Source organism: Nomascus leucogenys, chromosome 18, assembly GCF_006542625.1.
Source record: "Nomascus leucogenys isolate Asia chromosome 18, Asia_NLE_v1, whole genome shotgun sequence".
Lineage (NCBI taxonomy): Eukaryota > Metazoa > Chordata > Mammalia > Primates > Hylobatidae > Nomascus > Nomascus leucogenys.
In genome coordinates, this window is record NC_044398.1 from 35075806 (window position 1) to 35096596 (window position 20791).

At 44.0% G+C, this 20791-nt stretch overlaps 2 long non-coding RNA genes across 2 annotated transcripts; one reads left to right on the plus strand and one right to left on the minus strand.

The window, feature by feature from the left end:
• Positions 1–525: 525 nt before the first annotated feature.
• LOC105739003 lies at positions 526–1374 on the minus strand. Its single transcript, XR_001114851.1, has 2 exons — positions 1005–1374; positions 526–834 (listed from the first exon to the last, which is right to left on the minus strand). It is a non-coding gene; the product is annotated as an uncharacterized LOC105739003 (long non-coding RNA).
• A 93-nt stretch (positions 1375–1467) lies between these two features.
• On the plus strand, positions 1468–17920 carry LOC115831135. The gene is made up of 3 exons (XR_004026660.1): positions 1468–1760; positions 13719–13925; positions 15767–17920. It is a non-coding gene; the product is annotated as an uncharacterized LOC115831135 (long non-coding RNA).
• Positions 17921–20791: the final 2871 nt, after the last annotated feature.

The window sequence follows — 20791 nt, forward strand, 5'->3', positions numbered from 1 at the left end:
TATATGTATGTATAAAATCACACACCCATCATGAGATGTAGGTATTAAAATAATGCAAGAATATACATATATATGTATAAATGTATGAGTAAATACACACACACATACACTCTCATACATATGTACATGCCCTTCCCCTTCCAGTTGTACAATTCCCTCCTGGTTGAGATTTCTACTATTATTTTAATACCCACACGCCATGATGGGTCACTGGGGCATCATCCAGATGGGTGGTAGAGGTGAGCCTGAAATGTAAACTTTACCCCACCACTTGACAAGTTGTCTGTGCTCAGAACCTCATCTGGGATCTAATTTGCTAAACTGAAGGCCTTAGGCATTTTTGGAATGCAGCATATGGCCAAAAGAAATCAGGTTCTTTTTTTTTTTTTCAGTTGAGTAAGGCTAAGAAGAGGAACTCACCCAAACTGAGCATCAGTACATGAGGGGAGGATAAAAAAAAAATCCAAAGCTGTGCTTGAAACCTAGGCACAGAGAGGTGTAGACAAAGCCTCTGACATAAGGCGCTCTGATGACCACCAGGAGCATTCTTTAATGCTCAGGCAAATGAAGAATTATGCAGGGCTGTGCCAGAGCCTCATCAAAGGCAGAGGTATGCCAGGCACTGAGCTTCAGCACAGAGACTAGCAGAGCTTCCCTACATCTATCTGGAGCCCTCTCAGCATGGAAACATTGCAATGGGATGAGAGGAAAGAATGTAATGATGGAGGAGTCCTATAATTGTACCTCAAAAGAGGTGACAGTTACAGGTAGGGGCTGTGATCCCTAGAACAGATTGCCCACTAAAAGCCAAGGCAGATTTCAAGTTGTCTGATCCTGAAAATTAGAAAAGTACATGGCTTAGCTTATATCACTCTTTTTTCTCCCATTCACCTCTGGTGGCCTCAGAAAGCCCATAACCTCTAATGTAGTTTTCTTTTCCAAAATTTCTCCAGTTTCACCCCAACCTTCTTCCACACCACCCTTCCTACCAGCTCCTGGCTCACCTAGTGCAGTACGAGTAGTGCTGGAATCATCCTCTCCACATTGGTGTCAGTCTTTCGATCATCTTCCTTAGAATTGTCCCTTTTATCTATTCCTTCTGCCCCAAACCCTGGTAACGTTGCCTGATAACTGAAGTTCTCATGCAACTCTTGAGTTTTGTCCATGACTGGTGGGCATAAAGGAGAAGATTTTCTATTTGGTGGCCAAGTTTGCTGACAAGATCAGATGGCTTTAGCATTTGTACGGGACTTTAATGAGTAAGGAGGGATGTGTTGTGTGGAGAAAGGAAGAAGGGCTTCCAGGCAGAGGAAGCAGTGTGCACAAAGGCCCAGAGATACACAGAGGGCACCAGGGATGGAGGTGGCATGAGTAGCACTGAGGAGACAGAGCACAATATGCATGGGGAGACAGTGGGTGATGTGTCTGTAAAGTTATGACATCATAAAGAAAAGTTATGACATCATAAAGAAAAGCCACCCTGGGAGCAAAGCAAGTTAGGGTTGTAAGAGACATTTCTGAGCTTAAAGTAGCCAGATCTATGATGGAGTGGTTACGGGTGTTTAAAGAGAAAGAGAACATGAGAATGACTCATGAGACTATTAAACTGACTTAACTGAAATTTTTAAAAAGGGGGAAATACCAACTACGATGCACCCCCCCACCCCACCCTACCACGTTTTAACGCTACTCAAGGTCTATGGCTGGGAAAGGCCACTTGTTTTTCTTCAGTTAATGCTGAGACCATTTGTCTGCCAGAGGTAAGAATGTCCTGCTTGGTCAAAGAACATGCTAGGATTTTGGAAAAACAGAGGAATGGTTTCTCTTCCAATAGAATAGACCTAGATTCTGATATGCTATATGCTATTCCACCAGATCTGGGGAAAATTACAGTAAAACCTTTTTTTTTAGAATTATCATGGGATATTTAACATTAACCAAGTCCCCTAGTTATGCTGAATGTGTCCACTGGGCCTGACATGGACTCCTTGCATGGGAAGCGTACATGAAGTCAGGCCAAGTTGTCCAGCTGCATTGGCAATGGCTGGCCAGGAAAGGCCAGGCTGGATCCCATTTCATTTGGGCATTTTGCGCCAGGCTGTTGTCCTGTCTGCAAAGGGGCTGCTGGCAAGAAGCATCCCCAAACACTCAGTTGCAAGGATATAAATTTCAGCGAGCCTTTTCAATATTCATGCAATTACCCCGGAAAGCACATTTGACATTTCATAAATACAGCAGAATATTTAGCATTTGTCTCTCCCTCCCTGCTACCTAAGCATACATGGGAAAATATTCCCCAGAGACCATGCTGTCTGAAATGACGACAGTTATTGAATCCATAAATTTGATGGATCAAAGTCTTCCTTCTTCATCCCTTTTGTAATTTATAAATGGAAGTGTGACCATATAAATAAGGTGGCAGGGTGTCCTTCCTCATGGAGCACAACTAGCCATTCCTTACAAAAGGCCAGCCTCCCGCCAGCTCTGCTTGCAGCTTTAATCCTTTATGTTTGAGTCTCCAAAGTGAGCTCACAAACCAATAGACCCCACACAGACCTGTGGCCATGGCATGGGGGCCTGAGCGTGAAGGCCCCAGACACCCAGGCAGCAGTAGACAGTGCTGATGACAGGCTTGTGTTCCTGCCTCAGAGCCACCGAACACAATTTCAATTTTTCAAGGACTCTGGGGGCTCTGCAGATGGATTGAGAGAACTCTGGGGCCTTACACACAACACTCTCCATCCTCCCACAACCCACACAGGCTCAGGAATAAAAACTGCAGCTCTTCAGCAGCTCACCTGAGGGTGTATCAATGAGAGAAGCAAAACACCTTGCTTGGCCCAAGCCTGGCCTTTGTGAGCCAGTGCTGAAGACAGAGCTTCTGTATAAGAACAGCCCATCTCACAGTTGCCCTGTGGCATCCCAAACACAGGCCAGATCTTCATGGACCTGGCTCCTCTCCCTAGACGGAAAGTGGTATCTCTCCTGTGTGCCTGACATGAAACAAGGACCTCCTCTGCCACCAATAGGCCTATGAAGATAAGTAAATAATGCATATTTTTCCCTAAAAGAAGTAACAGGAGCCGTTTTCCATACATGAGGCAATAAGGTTGACCTACCTGAGAGTTATTTTCAGAGCTATGTAGCAAATTATTTTGACTTTTTTCAATATTTGAGATGAATTCTTACTATAAGAATGTGTGTAAAATGTGTTTATATGCATGCATGCATACATACATACATACATATATAATATGTGTATGTATGAATGCATACATGTACATATAATATGTGTATGTATGCATCTGTGGATGTATGTGCGTGTCTAATAGTGTGGTGTATCTGAGATCAAGTTGATATATGTTCATGAATGCGTATATTGAAGTTTATATGTATAATATATGAATGAGCATAAATGTTAATGCCATCCACAGATGTGTATAAAATTATTGTGTGTATTGCTATTTACGACTGGTATTGATATTGGTAAATACGACTAGTATTGGTATGTGCTTGTATATATGCAAGAATTTATATGTGTATAGGAATGCATATATGCACGCATGCATTCATATGAATGAATATGTGTATGTGAGTCTATGTAAGCGTAGTTTAAATGTAGTTTATATTTAGTTTGAATTTCTCTATAGCAAAATATATGTCAGGCACTGTATTTTACATATATTAGTTTTTTCTCACGTCTTTAAAAATCTATAATTACTTTCATTTTAACTGATGCAGAAAGTTACTGTCAGAGAGAGAATGGTTTGTTCAGGATCACACAGGTGGCAAAAGGCAAAGTGGAGATTAAATCCTTGGTCTGACACACTGTAGATAGACAGGGCTCCTAATATATATGTATATACACAAATACTCACACATGTTGTGTAGGTATGTGGGGGTAGGGGTGTACACGTGCACATATGTATGAAAGGGGTCTCCTGTGCAGGGTCTCTGTTCACAGGATTCACCTGCATGCATATGTAGTCTAAGCCACCTCCTCTCATTGATCCTTTATTTTCCTGAAAGCCCTTTCTTCACCATCAGTCCCTTCACAGGATTATTGTCTGTCTGTGACCCTTTGGCCCTTTTAAGTGCTGCTGCAACAGCAGAAGCAATAACCAGATACGGGACCAGCCACTTTGGCAAGGCCACCCAATTCATCTAGCACGTTCAAGAGACCTGCAGAGCCAGGGGTTAGGAGGACCTGGGGTGCTGAGTGGCTCCAAAGTAGGCCCATCAGATTTCTCCAGTTCATGAAGAAAGTGGGTACCTTCGGGTGGAATGTTGTCATAAGGTCCCAGATGAGTTGCTAATCATAAAAAGAGGACTGCTGTGTCTTCCACTCAAAGTAGCTGACGGAAGAAAGCCAGAGGAGATAAAAGTGTCTGGCGTATGGCTATACAGATACAGCACTCTAAAAGTGTCCTCTCTTGCTGTGGAGACACAGTACACTGCAGTAGTGCTGGCCAACAGGCAGATGGATGTTTTACTATTCATCTTCTTGCTTTGAAACCATTACATTTTGCACACATGAGTTCACTTCCAGCCTGCATCTCCCTCTTTGGGAACCGCCCATAGTGCAGCAGCAGAGGCCCTGCAGCCATGTGGACACCTTGTGATCTGCCTCCACTCCCAGACAAATGATTGGAGGAAAAGGAGCCTCCCACAGTGACACCAGTGAGATTCAGGCTCCAGGAACCTAGACTGAGGTGGAGGGGCTCTTGCAGGCTTCTGGAGCCCACTGGAACTGAGAGCCTCGCTAGAGCAGGACTGAGGCACTCCTGGCATGCTGGGGTGGAGGAAGTTGTCTATAAAGGAAAGCAAAAAATTTAGCTGGAAGAAACAGAATCAAGATACCATGTGGCCCGTAGAAGACAAGCAATGACCTTGCTTCTTAAATTTTCATTTCCATGTTCATTCCCTCCCAGACCTGGCTATTACTCCTCACCTCAAGTTCCTTCAGGTAACTGCTATATCCTTCCAAAAGCATCTCCCTTTTGCTTATAATATTCTGGATGCGTTTCTATTCCTGTATTTTGCTTATAATATTCTGGGTGCTCTTCTGTTCAGTGATGCCTGAATTTTAAATGCTCAGCTGTGTCTGAGGCACTGAGTGTTCTAGAACTTTCCTGCCACCCCTTTCGCTGTTCTGACGTTCCTATGATCTGTCCCCATCTAGTTTTTAGTCAGTGAAAAAGAGGCTGGAAAAAAACTCAAAAGGTTGGGATATCCTAATATCACCAAGTAAGACAGGTGGCCCTGAAAATTCATAATACACTGAAAGCCCCCAAATCAAAATATCCTCCTAATTAGCCATCCTTGTTTCTCCTGAAGATGTAGTATCTGCACGTAGGATTCTAAAAAGACATTATATATGCAAATATCATGGGTATGGGTGACATATGACATACACATGTAGCCAAGGGTGACAGCTGGCATCTCTCTGTTCTTCAATATTTAAATAAAATCGGTTCAAAAGTATATGCTTTTCTATTCTGAAGTTTCATATTTGCCCATGTCTTTGTGATTTCCCAGGGACTTCCTTCTTTATGTCACCCAGTTTCTGCTCTCTGCTTATATTGATGCGCCCCTCCTTTGGTGATTGTCTTAATCTCTCACCTGGAACCCAGGCCTTGTCCCTTGATTTCTGGAAAACACCATTCATGCAGGCATTTTGGATTTGCAGCTGCTTTTCCTGAAGAGGCTCAACAGTGTTTCTCAGCAAACAACCTAAAACTGAACCACACATACCTCGTCCTCTTCTCAGCAGCCTTGGAACGCCCTTTCCCCTGCACCCCCAACTGCGCCAATCCCTCTGAGCAGGACAATACTTCCTGCTGCTCCCTTCCCCCACTCTCTCACCTGCTTCTCCTCTGCCCTGCATCAATCTCCTTCTCTCTCACCCATGCTTCCCCCTTAATTCCTCTAAGCGTGAACATTTAGCTTTCCTTGATAAACCCCCAACCCACTCAGACAATCCCCAAGGGGCCTCCAATCATATCCATAAAGGCCCATTAAGGCTTGTTTTTAAACAAGCACAATTCTCTCCCTGAGTGGAATCCTGCTCCCAACATCCAAAATAACATTATTTCCCTCCCCCTTACACAGGCAGCTGAAGGAAACAAGGCCCTCTTGAAGAGCTTAGGGACCTCCTTCTGTCCCCAGTCTCTTTTTCAGCCCTGTCCCGACACCTGTCTCCTGACAGCCTGCCTGCCTTCCTGCCCAGCTTCTCTCCATGTCGGCCTACAATGGCCTGGCGTCTTCCTGCAGGCCCTTCCTTCTTCCTGGAAGACTTGCCCTTTTCAGCTGTGAAATTCCCCTTCATCCTTCTAAACTCAACTCAAATATCGCCTTCTCTTGAGACCCCTCTCCCAATTCCCTGAACCCAAGAGGAATTAGACACTGCTGTCCCTGGGCTTTCTCAGACCTCTGTTTTCATGGCAGGAACAATTGCCCCTGTGGACAACAACATGCTCATACCAGCACCTTCCCCTTCCCAACGAGGAAACTTTTCAGTAGGGGCCAGGTCTTTTCCATCCCTTTATCTTTGTCATGGGAGATGACAAGTAATTACTGCTCTGATAGTGTCACATAAACAAATGTATAAATGAAGAACACGTGACATTTATCTAATCACTCCCACCACCATATGTCAAGCAGTATTCTAGGCACCTGATAATGTATTCACTTGTTTGAGTACCTATGTGTACTTCCTCACCACAACACTATAAGGCAGGAGAGAGCATTAGGTGTTTTTTATACCTGTATCCTGGGACTCATCAATGTTGAGTTTATATAGAATCACCCAGGTAGAAACGGCTGGAGCTGAAACCTCAACCCAGCCTAGAATCCTAACAATTATAGTGGACTCTGAAAGAAATGAAATTTTTTAAGGTCAAGGGGAAGAAAATGAAGGGTTTCTTCATGAACAGTGGTTTTAGGTTCATGCAAAAGACATTTACTGGGGAACCATATTGATACTGTGCTAGAATCAAAAGCCACAAAGACACCTGTACCTTACTATAGCTGTGACTATAGCTGTGACTACTATAGCTGTGACTTACTATAGCTGTGACTTACTATAGCTGTGACTTACTATAGCTGTTGTAGCTGTGACCTACTATAGCTGTGACCTACTATAGCTGTGACTGTTAGGTGCTCTGGAGCCAAATAACTTTAGTGGGAATTCCTGAGCTGTCTTTCAACTGAGGTAGGAAGCACCTGTCATAAATACTTGGGACTCCATAAAGTACAACCATTTTTAATCTCACCTCTGTGTAACATAATGTCAGGAACACACACACACACACACACACACACACAATAATTACAGTCAAGCCTGGTAAATGCCACAGCTCTGTAGACTAATCTGAGGCCAATGGTTGTTACAGGAACTTGGGGTATGCCTTGGCCATCCAGACAGGTCAGTAACCAGAGTGCTTTTGCTGTAGCCACAGAACAGAAAGATAAGCTCAGAATCATGATTGTGGGCCCCTGGCCCTGCTGAACTGGCCAGGTTGGGAGGAAGCTGACCCTTTCTCTAACACTTTAATGGCATTTGAATTGTGTTCTGTTTGCCAAAAGAAGTGTTAGTCTCTGTTAAAATCACACTCTAAAGCTCTCATAAAAAAGATTCTAGTTCCATAAGCCAATATTGACACAAGGACAATGAGAAGCATATGCAAAGAGAGTTTATTTGAACCCGTGGGAACAAACGTTTCCTGCTCTCACTCATTAGAAGCATCAGCAATAGCCAGTGTGGAGTTCCTTTCATGTATGTACAAGGAGAACAGGAGCATGCAGATGAGAGCATACATGAAGACAAGGGAAAGGACACTACTCTGGATAAAGTTGATCATGTTTTTGAGCTTTTGCTAAATAGTACTGATAATATATGATTGTATTAGTTAGCTATTGCTGCATAACAAAGCAGAGCAAAATTAATGACCTAAATAACACCCATGTAGATTTTCTCACGCAACAAGAAGATGGCTGGGTGGTTAGCTGAACCCAGTTCATGCATCTGTGGTCATATGGCCAGTTGTCTGGGGTTGGCTCATCTACAGTGACCTCAGCTGGAATGACTGTTCTGCTCTGGGTGGTTTTTCATTTTCCAGCAGGTTAATTCAGGCTTGTTCTCATGGTCATGGTAAGAGTTCAAGAGAAAAGGTGGAAACATGTAATGCCTTTTGAGGTTTGGAACTAACACACTGTCACCTCTATCACTTTCTTATTCCTAAAACAAGCCATCAGGCCAGTCCAGATTTCTGGGACAGGGAAGTAAATGTTGTCTCTTGATGGGAGAAGCAGAGGTCACTTGGCAATAAATTTCCTACCCTGCTCAACAGTAACATGGTGAGAAATTAACTAACATTTGTTGAACATTGAAGACTCACTATTACCTAGTTATTTTTATCTCCACTTTTATGATGAGGGAACTAAAATTTAGGAAAGCAACTTGGCCAGGACCAGAAAGCTGGAAAGTAAAAGAGCTGAGGTTTGAAACAAGCCTGTGCCTTTTCTGTTTCACCAAATAGGCCTGACAGCTCTCTGTGCTCTTTAATATTGATGTAAAGAAGCAGGCATGCTTGACTTTGGGTGTTTACAAGGGATGTGTGGAGGGAGATTAGCTGACACGCTGGGAAATAGGCAGTGTCCAGGCAAACAGGCTGGCACAATAGAAAGAAAAACGGCTTTGGAGTTAGACACTCCTGGGTCCAAACAGCTATAAATCTCTTTCCTCATTTGCAAGACGGTGATAGCAGCCCCCTTTTCACAAGGCTGTATGAAGAATAAATATGCTCTGAGCTACCTGGTTTCAGATGCAGGACCTATCACTGGCTGGGTGTTTGACCTCAGATAGGTCATTCTGCTTCCTTGGGCCTTGGTTTACTTATCTGTAGAATGGGCCTATCAAGGGTCCTTGTCTTATAGACTTATTGTGAGGATTAAATGAATTCACTTCTGCAGAACATTTAGAATGCCTGGCATGTAGTGATAGATAATAATCAACATGCAAATTTGCCTGTGCACTTATAGTGCCTTAGAGACAAAGGCAGTCATACAAGGCCAGGGTGCTGAGCTCCATCGAGGATCTGGTAAAGGATCTGCTATGGGGTGAGTACTTCGTGAATTGCACCTCCGCATGTAGGGGCTGAGGGGCCTGACAGAATCAGATCTAGAGACAAACTCTGACTTCAGGTCCCGTTTGAGGAGTCAGTGCTTCTGCCCAACTCAGAGGGAAGCAATGGAAATGGGTTTCAAAGCCATTTTATGTGGAGGGACTCAGCGAGCGCTTGCTCTTCCAGAGATAGAATTGTCATGCTTTTGGAAGGCACATAGCCCAGGGGGCTGTCATGTGTAGTTGAAAAGTAGGGAGATAAAAGTATTATCAGGGAGAAAACTAGTCATTTTACAGTCACACATACGTACACAATATGTATTTTTTACAGTCACACAAACATACACAAGTATCACACATACATACACACACATACGCATATACATACACACACTCACATTTCTATCTGGACAATTGATGGTATTTGAGTGGAAAATATACCAAAAGAAATAAATAGGCTGAAGTGTGTCCAACCCTCAAAATTCGTGTGTCAAAATACTCATCCCCAATGTCTCAGAATGTGACCATATTTGGAAAGAAGGCTTTTAAAAAGGTAATTAATGGGAAAGTAAAACTAGGTCATATAGGTGGGCCCTAATCTAATACTACTGGTGTCCTTAGAGGAAGAAGGGATGAGGACACAGACATACACAGAAGGAAGACCATGTGAGGACACAGGGAGAAGGTGGCCATCTGCAAGCCAATGAGAGAGGCCTCAGGAGGAACCAACCCTGCTGACACCCTGATCTCAGTCCTTCAGCCTCCAGGGGTACGAGAGAATGAATTTCTGCTGCTTCAGCCACTGTCTGTGGAACTCGGTTATGGCTAATACAGTCAATAATTGGCCATTGACTTTATATAAAATTTCAGTAAAAGATTGTGGGACTCCCAGACCTAGTTTGCTTTCCCCAGGCCAGGAGAGCTGTGAATTATTATTTTTCATTGTTGCATAATAATTGCCCATATGTATGGGCATGTGTGATATTTTGTTACATGCATAGAAAATGTCATGATCAGGTCGGGGTATTTAAAATATCCATCTCCTCAAGCATTTATCATTTCTGTGGAGCTGTGGACTCTTCATGAAAAGTATGGAGGGGCTGGCCTGCAGAACCAGGGGTCAGGGTAGAGGGGGAGCTGGAGACACATTCCCATCCTTCTCCCCACACAAAGTCCTTCTGACACGACCATGCCACTCTGGTTGAATCCTTATTTCTGGGACCCTCCCCAATCTGTGTTCATGGTCAGCTTTGGCCTCAGCCCATGCCCTGGATTTTCCACTGTGGCATCCTGCTCCTCCCACACCTGCCTTCCCTCTCTCCTCCCCCGGGACACACTCAAATCTGACTGAGAGACTACTGTGTGCCACCTCCTGCTCTCTCTGCATCTCCCTACTTTTGGGTCTGAAGAAGTGTGAGGACCGAGTATTATGTGCACACCCACAATGCCTTCAGGGTCCCTTGGCTTGTAACTCACTTCACATGAATATGAACAAGTTGATATTTTTAAGGTTAATGACCCAGTTGCTTATAAGACAGGCGGGGTTTGAAATCAAACAGCTCATATGAACCGGAAGCCTGTGAAACAACCTTTATTATGCGGCTCGGCAGTATCTGAGAAAACTAACTCATCCTTTGGCACCGATACAACCATCCAAGACTCGTGTTCTCCAGCTAATTTACACCTTGGAAAAAAATCCCCCAAGTCTTCTCACTTCAGCAAGTGTCTCACGTTTTTTTTTTAAATTTAATTATGTACATCAGGACTCAACTTGTTGCAGTTGCTGAAAGTAAGCTGAGCTTGCTTACCTGTAGGGCAATAGAAATAAATTGCCCTAAGCAGAATGGGCTGCAGTGAACAATATTGAGAAATTATGCTGATTTACAACACAGATAAAAATTGTCCTTTTTTCACCAGTCACAATTAAAATTGGGAGGTTTTCAATTATACTACAAGTAGCATATCATCTATTTTCTCATTTCTCCTTAATTTTAAGAGGCTGTGAGTTTTCCATCTTTTTGCACATCTCCTCACTCTTGTCAGCCCACTTTCCTGTCTGTAAGATGGGTCCTGAGTTAATGCAGCCACCCCAAAAATGAAAATTAAAAACCCAAACTGAGTTCTGTCAAATACCAACTCTGTATAGAATTGGGCTTTCCTGGCCACCTGCTGTTTCCTAATGAAGAGGAGTATGCTGAATTTTACCTCCCTATTTGATGGTCTATTCTTTTCCTTTTAAAAATTGTTTTATTATTTAAAAATAACAATGATGCATAGTAGTTCTACCATATTCTAAAATTCAGAGTTATAAAAATATTATTGAATCTTCTCCCCATCTCCTAATCCCACTTGAGTTAAACAGCATTTGCAGTGTCTATCCTTGCCTTTCTCTCTAATCATATGAAGATAGATGATAGATAGATAAATAGATAAATAATAGATAGATATGCATATAAAAGCCTTTTTCATTTTTAATTGTTTTACAGAAGTGTGATGATGCTATTCACATGACTGAGCCCTTTGATTTTTGTACTCAATGACCGCTAAATCCCTCTGACCCACAAACAGGCACCTAATTTTTCCCTTTTAACTGTAGCATAAAATTTGATAGTAAGAATGTTCTGTGGCTTAATCAACCATTCCCCTCTGGTAGATATTTAGGTTGTTTTATCTCTGTACTTTCTCATTTGAATACTGCAAACATTACTGTGATAAACGTTGTACTCATGTTTGTAATATCACCTTCCAAAAGGTCAGCATATATAGATACTTTCAGCTGCACTCTGTACACTGATATTATTTTCCTTAAAAGTTACAGCAATTTACAGTTAATCAGCAATGTGTTCTTCATATCTTATTCCACTTAGCTATTATCTGTCTCAAGAGTGGGAGTCCTTGACATATTCAGGAAAGTGACCTTTCGTGCTACATGCAATTTGGATTTTCAGCTACCTATGAATGCCTCTAAATTTTCTTTTCACTTAAGCTAATTTCACTTTCATTCTTTTGCTTGCAAGAGACTTAATTAATACATCATATGTTTTGCCATATATAGTATTTTTATTACAAGTTTTCTTCTCTAAAGTATGCCCTCATCCAAAAATTCTACAATTATTCTAAATTTTCATTTAGATTTTTCATTTGTCAGAAAGTTTTTTTTTCCTCCATTGGCTTTAGATATAAGCGAGCCAAAAGGTTAAGATTTTCTTGATAGCAGGGAGGCATTAGGAATGTTTACGCATCTGTATTATCCTCAATGCCCTCTACTCAGAATTTCACAAAAGAAGGGCTCAGGAGACATCTGTTTAAGAAAAGAAAGGAGAAAAGATTGAAAGAAGAAAGGAAGAAAAGGAAGAAAAAATGGAAGGAAAGAAGGAAGAAGAAAAGAATGAAGGAAAAAGGGAAGGAAGGGAGGAAGGAAGGAAGGAAGGAAGGAAGGAAGGAAGGAAGGAAGGAAGGAAGGAAAGTTTTCCTAGAAAAGAAGGAAAAAAGATGAAAATGTGTTTATAATCTTTTAGGAAAAAAATTTTTCTGTATTACCCAAGATGGTGATGTTAGCTCCTGGGTCTTTCATAAGTCTTGTATTTGTTAAGATTTAAGATTTTCTCCTTTTTCCCTTGCTTTCTTCTATATATTTTTTTCCTTTCTTTTCTTCAACAAGTATTCCTGAGTGGCCTCTACTGGTGATGACTATTCTTCTATGTTCTCACTTCCCTTTTCAGAAGTTCTGGCATGCGGGTCACACATATTTGAGCTTAAAATCCTTGATCAGGCCAGGCACGGTGGCTCATACTTGTAATCCCAGCACTTTGGGGGGCCGAGGCGGGCGGATCACGAGGTCAGGAGATCGAGACCACGGTGAAACCCCGTCTCTACTAAAAATACAAAAAAATTAGCCGGACGTGGTGGCGGGTGCCTGTAGTCCCAGCTACTTGGGAGGCTGAGGCAGGAGAATGGCGTGAACCAGGGAGACGGAGCTTGCAGTGAGCCGAGATTGCGCCACTGCACTCCAGCCTGGGCGACAGAGCGAGACTCCGTCTCAGAAAAAAAAAAAAAAAAAAAAAAAAAAATCCTTGATCAATCACCTACAAGCTGGTTTTCCTTGGAAAAGTAGTCTGGCATCCCTGGGCTTGTTCCACCCACCTGTAAAATGTGGCTAATTGGCACCACCCTTAGAGATCAGTCATGGGACTTCATTGGGATTACAGGGCAAAGGGCCTGACCCAGGAGGTGCAACACAGATGGCCCTAGGCTGACTTTGTTCAATTAGTCCTGCCCCCAGATTTCCTTTGACTGCCCCATTCTAACACATTTGGAAAAAGAGGAAACACCGGGCCCTGGGGATGTTCTCACACATCTCACCCCCTTTTGCCCTCTCCTCTCACACCTCATGTGTGTTGGAGCCTACAGCATGCCAGAGACCAAGCTGCTTTCCTCTGTGTCACGGATTGCCACATAGGATTTACCATCCCTTCACGTTTTCTGGGTCATAGAACTCCTTGAGAAATCGACGAATGCTTTAGATCCTTTCCTCAGGAAAAAAAATAAATATAAAAGCCTCCATTACTACGTGCATGTAATTTCGGTGTCACAGACACCCCATAGAGGATCCATCCTTAGACCTCAGTTAAGGGCCTGGATCTGGAAAGTGGTGGCTTCAAACAAATCCAGCCCCTGCATCCTCCAGAGATCATAGCTGACATAAGAATGCATGTGTCTACGGCAGGCAGCCATGTGTGCATCAGCCAGCAGCCTCCCCATCAGCACCCTACAGTGGAATTGTAGGGCTTCCCCCAACAATGTGAGTGGTAATGCCCATGGTGGGCTTGGCAGAGGTGACTGCCTGTTATCCATCAGCCAGGCCTGGGCAGGGGTGGAGGGTGGAGGGAGGGTGCCCAGGGAATTTCACATGCTTTTTCTCTCTTGTGCTTACTTGGCAGTTTGTCAGTTAGTAAGGAAAAATGAAAAGTGGCTAACTTATTTAAGTGACTATATTATTTAACCCCCATAACAGCCCTGAAGGAGCTTATTATCATTCTTCTAGATTAGGGATGGAGGAGTCTGGGAGAGGATGTGACTTGGTTGAGGCAACATGAATAGCAAGAGGTGGAAGGGACCATATCCGTGCTCAAAGCCTGTGGTTTAATATTCCAGTGCGGTTTAGTCAAATCCAGACTGCTGCATGTTCTAGGACTCAACAATCTAATAAAATTAAGAAGCTAACCAAAGAGAAGAAAGGAGCCACCCACCCTCAGGAGCAGTTTTCTAAATATCTAAGGACAAATGCAGAGGACCCAATGTTAAGGCAACACAAATGAGGCCTCACAGACCATGAAGACTCTAGAGGCAAGGATCTAAATGAATGAAACTGAGTGTGACCTTGGGGAAAAGTCTCAATGAATCTCATCACAGACACAACGGTGCCTGTCCAAATTCAATCAGACAAGTATTGGTGTGTGACTTCCCTCCCAGAGCCAGAACTGTGCTGGTGCTAGGGATAGAAGGATAAATAACACATGGTCCTGGTCTCCAAAGGGCTCACAGACTCACAAGAGGAAGATAAGTGCAATGCAAAGTAAGAAGGTGTCTGCAAGATGCCGCAGGGGGTAAAGAGAGCAAGTAATTGTGCTAAAGAGTGGTAAAAATCCCCCACAAGATGTTAATATGACAGCTGGGAATTTTCAAAAATGTAGCAGTTTGCCATGCTTAGAAAAGAAAAAGGGAGACATTCCAGGCAAAGGAAAGATCATGAAAATGAATAGCTTATGCATTAGTAACAACATGTCTAAAATGTCAGTGGCTTATCACAACAAAGATTTTCATTAGTTGTAGATCCACATCTTCAAGGAGAGTCTGGGATGGGGTTGGGAGCCTGGATGCTGCTCCACACTGTGATTAAGGGACCTAGGCTGAATGGATGACCTCCAAGGTCACAGGCCAGGAAGAGTCTGGACAAGGAGAAACAGCTGTTAATAACTCAGCCCAGAAGTGACACACTTCATTCGCTTCTTCATTGGCTAGAGCTAGTCATTGAACCCCACCTAATTGCAAGGGCGCGGGGAAACGTTTTCTTCCTAGAAAGCAGAACCACAACTCAGTGAACACTGGCTGTGGCTTATGAAGGTTTGGGAAAACGTGACTAGTGGGATTTGTTGGATCATGTTTATATGTTGTGTGCATACCAGGACAGTGTGTGCTTAATACACATTTTAGAATCACTTTTTTGTCAGTGCTTTCTGCAAACCAATTTACCCTGATAATTAGGGAAAGTTCATATATGTTTGTATAAGAAATGAGCAGCCGAGTGTGGTGGGTGGCTCGCACCTGTAATCCCAATACTTTGGGAGGCCAGAGGCAGGTGGATCACCTGAGGTCAGGAGTTTGAGACCAGCCTGGCCAACATGGTAAAACCCTGTCTCTACTAAAAATACAAAAATTAGCTGAGTGTGGTGGCACATGCCTGTAGTCTCAGCTACTCAGGAGGATGAGGCAGGAGAATTGTTTGAACCTGGGAGGCAGAGGTTGCAGTGAGCTATCATGCCACTGCACTCCAGCCTGGGCGACAGAGTGAGACTCTGTCTCAAAAAAAAAAAAAAAGAAAGAAATGAGCAAAAAACTAAATATTCTCTTTCGTGTTCACAGACCCTCCAAAATCAAGAAAATATTTCAAGGAAATGCCACATGGAGAGAACATGCAGGACAAGTGATGAGAATAATCTTGTTCTGAAAAACCCCCTGAAGACAAGCTTGCTAACAGCTTGGAAACCTGGTTTCCAAACAGCACCTCTGACTGACTGTCTGGAAATCATCCTACCCTCTCTGAATCTTGCAGCAGGCGTCTCCAACTGACATCTTTCACTGCATCATGAGGCAGTAGCTCCTCTGAGTCACTTCCCAGCTGGGACTGGGTCTGCTCAGCCCAGCCACTCTGCCTCTCCCACCCCTGCTGCAGCACCACCATTACCCACTTTTTACTTTTTTCTGGTTTCTGTAGAACAGCCTGGTCCCTCATAGACTTGAATTCTCTCACCACCATGACACCGGGCTAGGCAAGCTCTCTCCTGGCCTGCAGCACCTTGGTATTCTCAGCCTCACACTTGAGGGCATTTTTATTCTTTTCTGTGCAGTCATTTTGTCCTTTCACTGGAACTTATCTTCCCTGCTCCTCAAGTCAAGAGTGGTACCATAAGAAAACCATGCCTTGTTTCTGCCAGCCTCAGCTCTAAGCAACTCCCACCTGAACCGCTGCAAGAACCTCCCAACCATCCTCTCCACACCTAGGCATGCACTTTCTAATCTATTTTCTATACCTCAGCTACAACCACAGCCACAGAACACAGCAGTTAAAGGTGCAGCCTTCAGAATCACCCCAAGTTCTAGCTATTTTGCTTCTTTGAGCCTTCCTATCTGCAAAGTAGGGATGATCATTAGATTTACCTGGTTCAATGTTTGTGACTGCTAAATGCAATAATGTGCAGGGTACTCAGCAAAGTTGCTACCACAGTGCAAGTGCTCCATATATTTTACCTATCATTATCATCATCTTCAACATCATCACCATTGCAGACCCTGTGTGCTTAGAATTGGCCCAGCTTCTCCTGGCAACTGGACAGAGAACAGCATGAACCATCATAGCTTCTTGCACCACACTTCGAAAAAGGAAGTATTATTGCTCCAAGATCCTGCCCACAAGACCCACACTGGCATGTCAGTGAGACTGTGACCGTCATTGTGGGCACCATCATAGCTGCATAACAACAATTGGCCATTGGATGGCACAATATGGCACAGAGAGCCACCTCTAGGGAGTCTGAAACCCCATGTCCATGATGGAAGGTGATTTTGAGATGTGGGAAGAGCAAGCGGGTATCAATGATGAGATCTAGAATAGGGCAGGCAAAACAATTGCACGAACCCACAAACCTCCACAGTGTCTGTAATGCGTAGTCCACTTTTGTGGCACTACATTTTATCTCAGAGATACAACTAATCTCAGTCTCTCCATCTGCAAAGCTTCCTGAATCCTTCTTTCCAGGATGAATAAATTTCCTGGCAAAACAAGACCCAGGGGAAAGTTTTGAATCCATACAATAATATATCACTGCATTTGCCACAAACTCTTGATTCAACAGAACTGATTTTGTGCGCTTAGTCCTTGCCCTGGGGATAGAACGTGAACAAGAGAGACAAGGGGCCTGCTCTCATGGTCTTAGCCTTTAGCACGAGAGATAATAAACAGGTAAAGACATAAATAAGTAACAGACCTTCGGCAGATGGTAAGATCTACAGATAAAAATATAACAGGGTAATGAGCTAGAGAAGGTTAGAGAAAGAGAGGATTGCTGGGAAGATGGAAGGGGCTGCATGTGGCCACTGGGAAGATGTAAACATTTGTAATCCAGGTCTGTTGTGCATGGGACAAGGACACACAAACAGGGTAGTGTAGAGAAAGGACAAAGTGACATGTGCTGGCACCAAGAAGGAGCTCCAGAAATGATGGGTGTTATGTTAGAATCTACTGGGTGTCATCAAGGGTGACCCAGGTACAGAGCCTCTGGACTTGGGGGGAAAAAGGGCCAGACAATTAGCCAAATTGGAGGCACCCTTCCCAGGAGAGGGCCCTTTTGAGCAAGCTGCCAGTGACTGTCCCCTACATTCAGAGATGCTGCTGCCTGAGCTGCCAGGTTTCACATGCACAGGGCTGGCCGGGAATCAAGAGGCCCTTCTTCTCACGTTAAAGCATAGCAGTCTGTTCTGTTCTCCTGTCATGTCATAAATAAAGGAGCCTTGATCTCATAAAATGGGCATCTCTGGCTTTGTTGTAAGTGAAGTGCCTGAGGACAGATGATTGTAGCTGCACAGGATAACTGAACATAGAGGAATGCGGCCACCTCAGTGTACCAGGGAGTGCTCTAGAGAGGAGTAGCCAGCAGCCTCCAGGGTGCTCCAGAAACCTACATGAAAACGACCAGGCCAGAACATCTGGTGAGGTCAGAGCTGAGTCCATGTACCTCAGAGCTTTTGTTCTTCCTGACTAATTGTGCTCCTGCTGGTGTCACAGATCAGAGAAGAGGTGCCAGGGACATGGGGTACAGGAAGCACAGGTTAACAAGAGCACATTCGCACACAAGCACAAGAAAAGCAATTAGGAAAGGCCAGCAGGCTATCCACCTGGCCTTCAGCCTCTTCTCTCAGTGTCTTCCCAGGGTCTGGGAAAGGTTTGCCTGTTTCCTGTGGACTGAATCACAGGAGGGAGACCCCTGAAATGCCTGGCTGAGATTCTGGGAGGAGATTCTTAAAAGTGAGTGTCAGCATTAATAGCTCAGTGTGATTCTTTTCTCGGGAAAATGTTCACAAATTTCATTTTGCTCTCAAAAGGACCAATGGCCCCCAAAAAACTTTTAGAGACAGAGCTCTTATGACTTTACTGTGCCAGATGTCATGCCAAGTCCAGGAACCATGTCTCAGAGGAGGAATCTTTTTACTGAAGGGGCATGAAGAGGGGAAAGAACACTGGCCCTGGGTCCAGCATTGTGTCAGCTGCTTCACATCCAGCATCTAATGCAGTTGCCCCATCTAATGCTCAAGCTGTAAGGCTACCTCAGTTTCCCCAATTAACAGATGAGAGGGCCAAAGCTCCAAGTAGTTGGGCAGGTTGCCCAGGATGGATGCATATGTAGAAGATGGAACAACCCAGAGTGGTGTGATTCCAAACCATGCATTCTCCATTGCATCACAGTGATCTTTAAGATCACCAGCAGAGTGGAGTGAGACTTCAGGGTAAGATCACATCAAGATATCAAGTCCAGACAGGCCAACCCCACACCGTTCACATGATCTCTGAAACAACTTTTCAAGAGCAGCATTGTGAATTCAACTAGACACTCTTCCATCAAGCAAGGATGGAAAACTCCAAATGACTGCAAGACAAGAGCTCCTAGCAAACACAGAATTCCAGAGCAGATTCTTCTTTTGAAGCTTCTGTGAACGAAATCTCATAATCAGGTGGGGCTTTGAGCTGCTCTCTCCTTAAAGGTACCTTCCAGCCCCGTGGTTCTAGATTGGGTGTTCCTCCTCAGTGTGGGGATTTTTTTTTTTTTTTTTTTTTGAGACAGATTCTCACTCTGTCGCCCAGGCTGGAGTGCAATGGCACAAACTTGGCTCACTGCAAGCTCTGCCTCCCAGGTTCATGCTAGTCTCCTGTCTCAGCCTCCTGAATAACTGGGACTACAGGTGCCCGCCACAATACCAGGCTAATTTTTGTATTTTTAGTAGAGACGGGGTTTCACCATGTTAGCCAGGATGGTCTTGATCTCCTGACCTCATAATCCTCCCACCTCGGCCTCCCAAAGTTCTGGGATTACAGGCATGAGCCACTGCACCCGGCCAGTATGGGGGTTTTTTTAAACATGTAAGGGCCTGGGTGGGTCAGTGAATAACATTCCTGCTTGCATAAGATTCTAGCAAAATTAAGACCTTTAAGAGTATAGCTTTTATCTCATTCAAATCCCATTTTCATAGATGGGAGAATTGGGGCAGAACTGGCAAACAACCTGTCCAATGTTGTACCATTTTTGGTGCCTGGAGTTGGCCAAGCTGGAAGTCAGATCTAGCTTTGACTTGTTCCGTGGGAAGGACTTCTTCCTTTTTGCATGCCTTACTTTCTCATACCACTTCCTGACTCTGAGGGAAATCTAGAGTGTCTTGTTTCACAGTTCAGTGTTATCCCTGCACTTACAACAAGGTACTGTGGAAAGAGCATGGCCTGGAAGTCCCAACAGTCTGGAATGAAATTTTCTCTGCCAAGAGACCCTCAGTCTCTTCTTATGGTAATGGGAAGAAACAATGTCTATGATATAGGGTAGTTGTAAGGAGACAATGAGATCAAGCACACAGAGCACTTAATAGGTCCTCAATGGATGATAGGTATCTCTTGTAATATTCCAACATCAATTGTGACTGCGGCTCAGCCGGCAGGGCCAGCACTGCCGGCCCCGGGTGGAATTCCTTGCCCTTGGGCTGGTCACGTGCTCTTCCCTTGCCAGTTGCTCTGTAAGAGGAAACAATTTCACACTTCCAGATAGATCCACACTCCAAATTGTGTTTGTTTTAAAATAATGAATAGTGGCATTATTATCCTCACTGCTCTCCAGGGCACTCTGTGCCGAATGTATGTCTTTTGCATTAGTAGAGCTTCACTGCAGCAGATAAATGGGCCAGCGCCTGAGCTCAAATGCACGGAAGCAAGGAAGGCCCACCCTGCCTGTCTCCCACCTCTCTCAGTGAAACCTTCCCAGGAGGCTGCCAGAGAGGCTTCAGATGCTTGGGGAAGCAGTCAAATGTTTCAGCAGCCAAGTCTCCGTCATCCTCCTGCCTCTGACTGACTCTCAGATGATGTGCATAGTGAATGGAGCTATTGAGAAAGCCAGAAAGGAACTGAGGATGTGACAAATAGATTCTTGCATAAAACAAACCAACAAAAACTTTATGGGTGCATTGAATGCCAGGTAAGCTCAAGACGCTCAAATGAGAGATGGTTATTTCCAGTGATGTCAGCAATGAAGTCCCTGATCAGAGCAATCATAAGCCAGGGGATTCCTGGTTCAGCCAAGTTGCTTTTCCTTTTGTGATCTGGAATAAGATGCTGCATCTCTTTGCTCTCTTGAT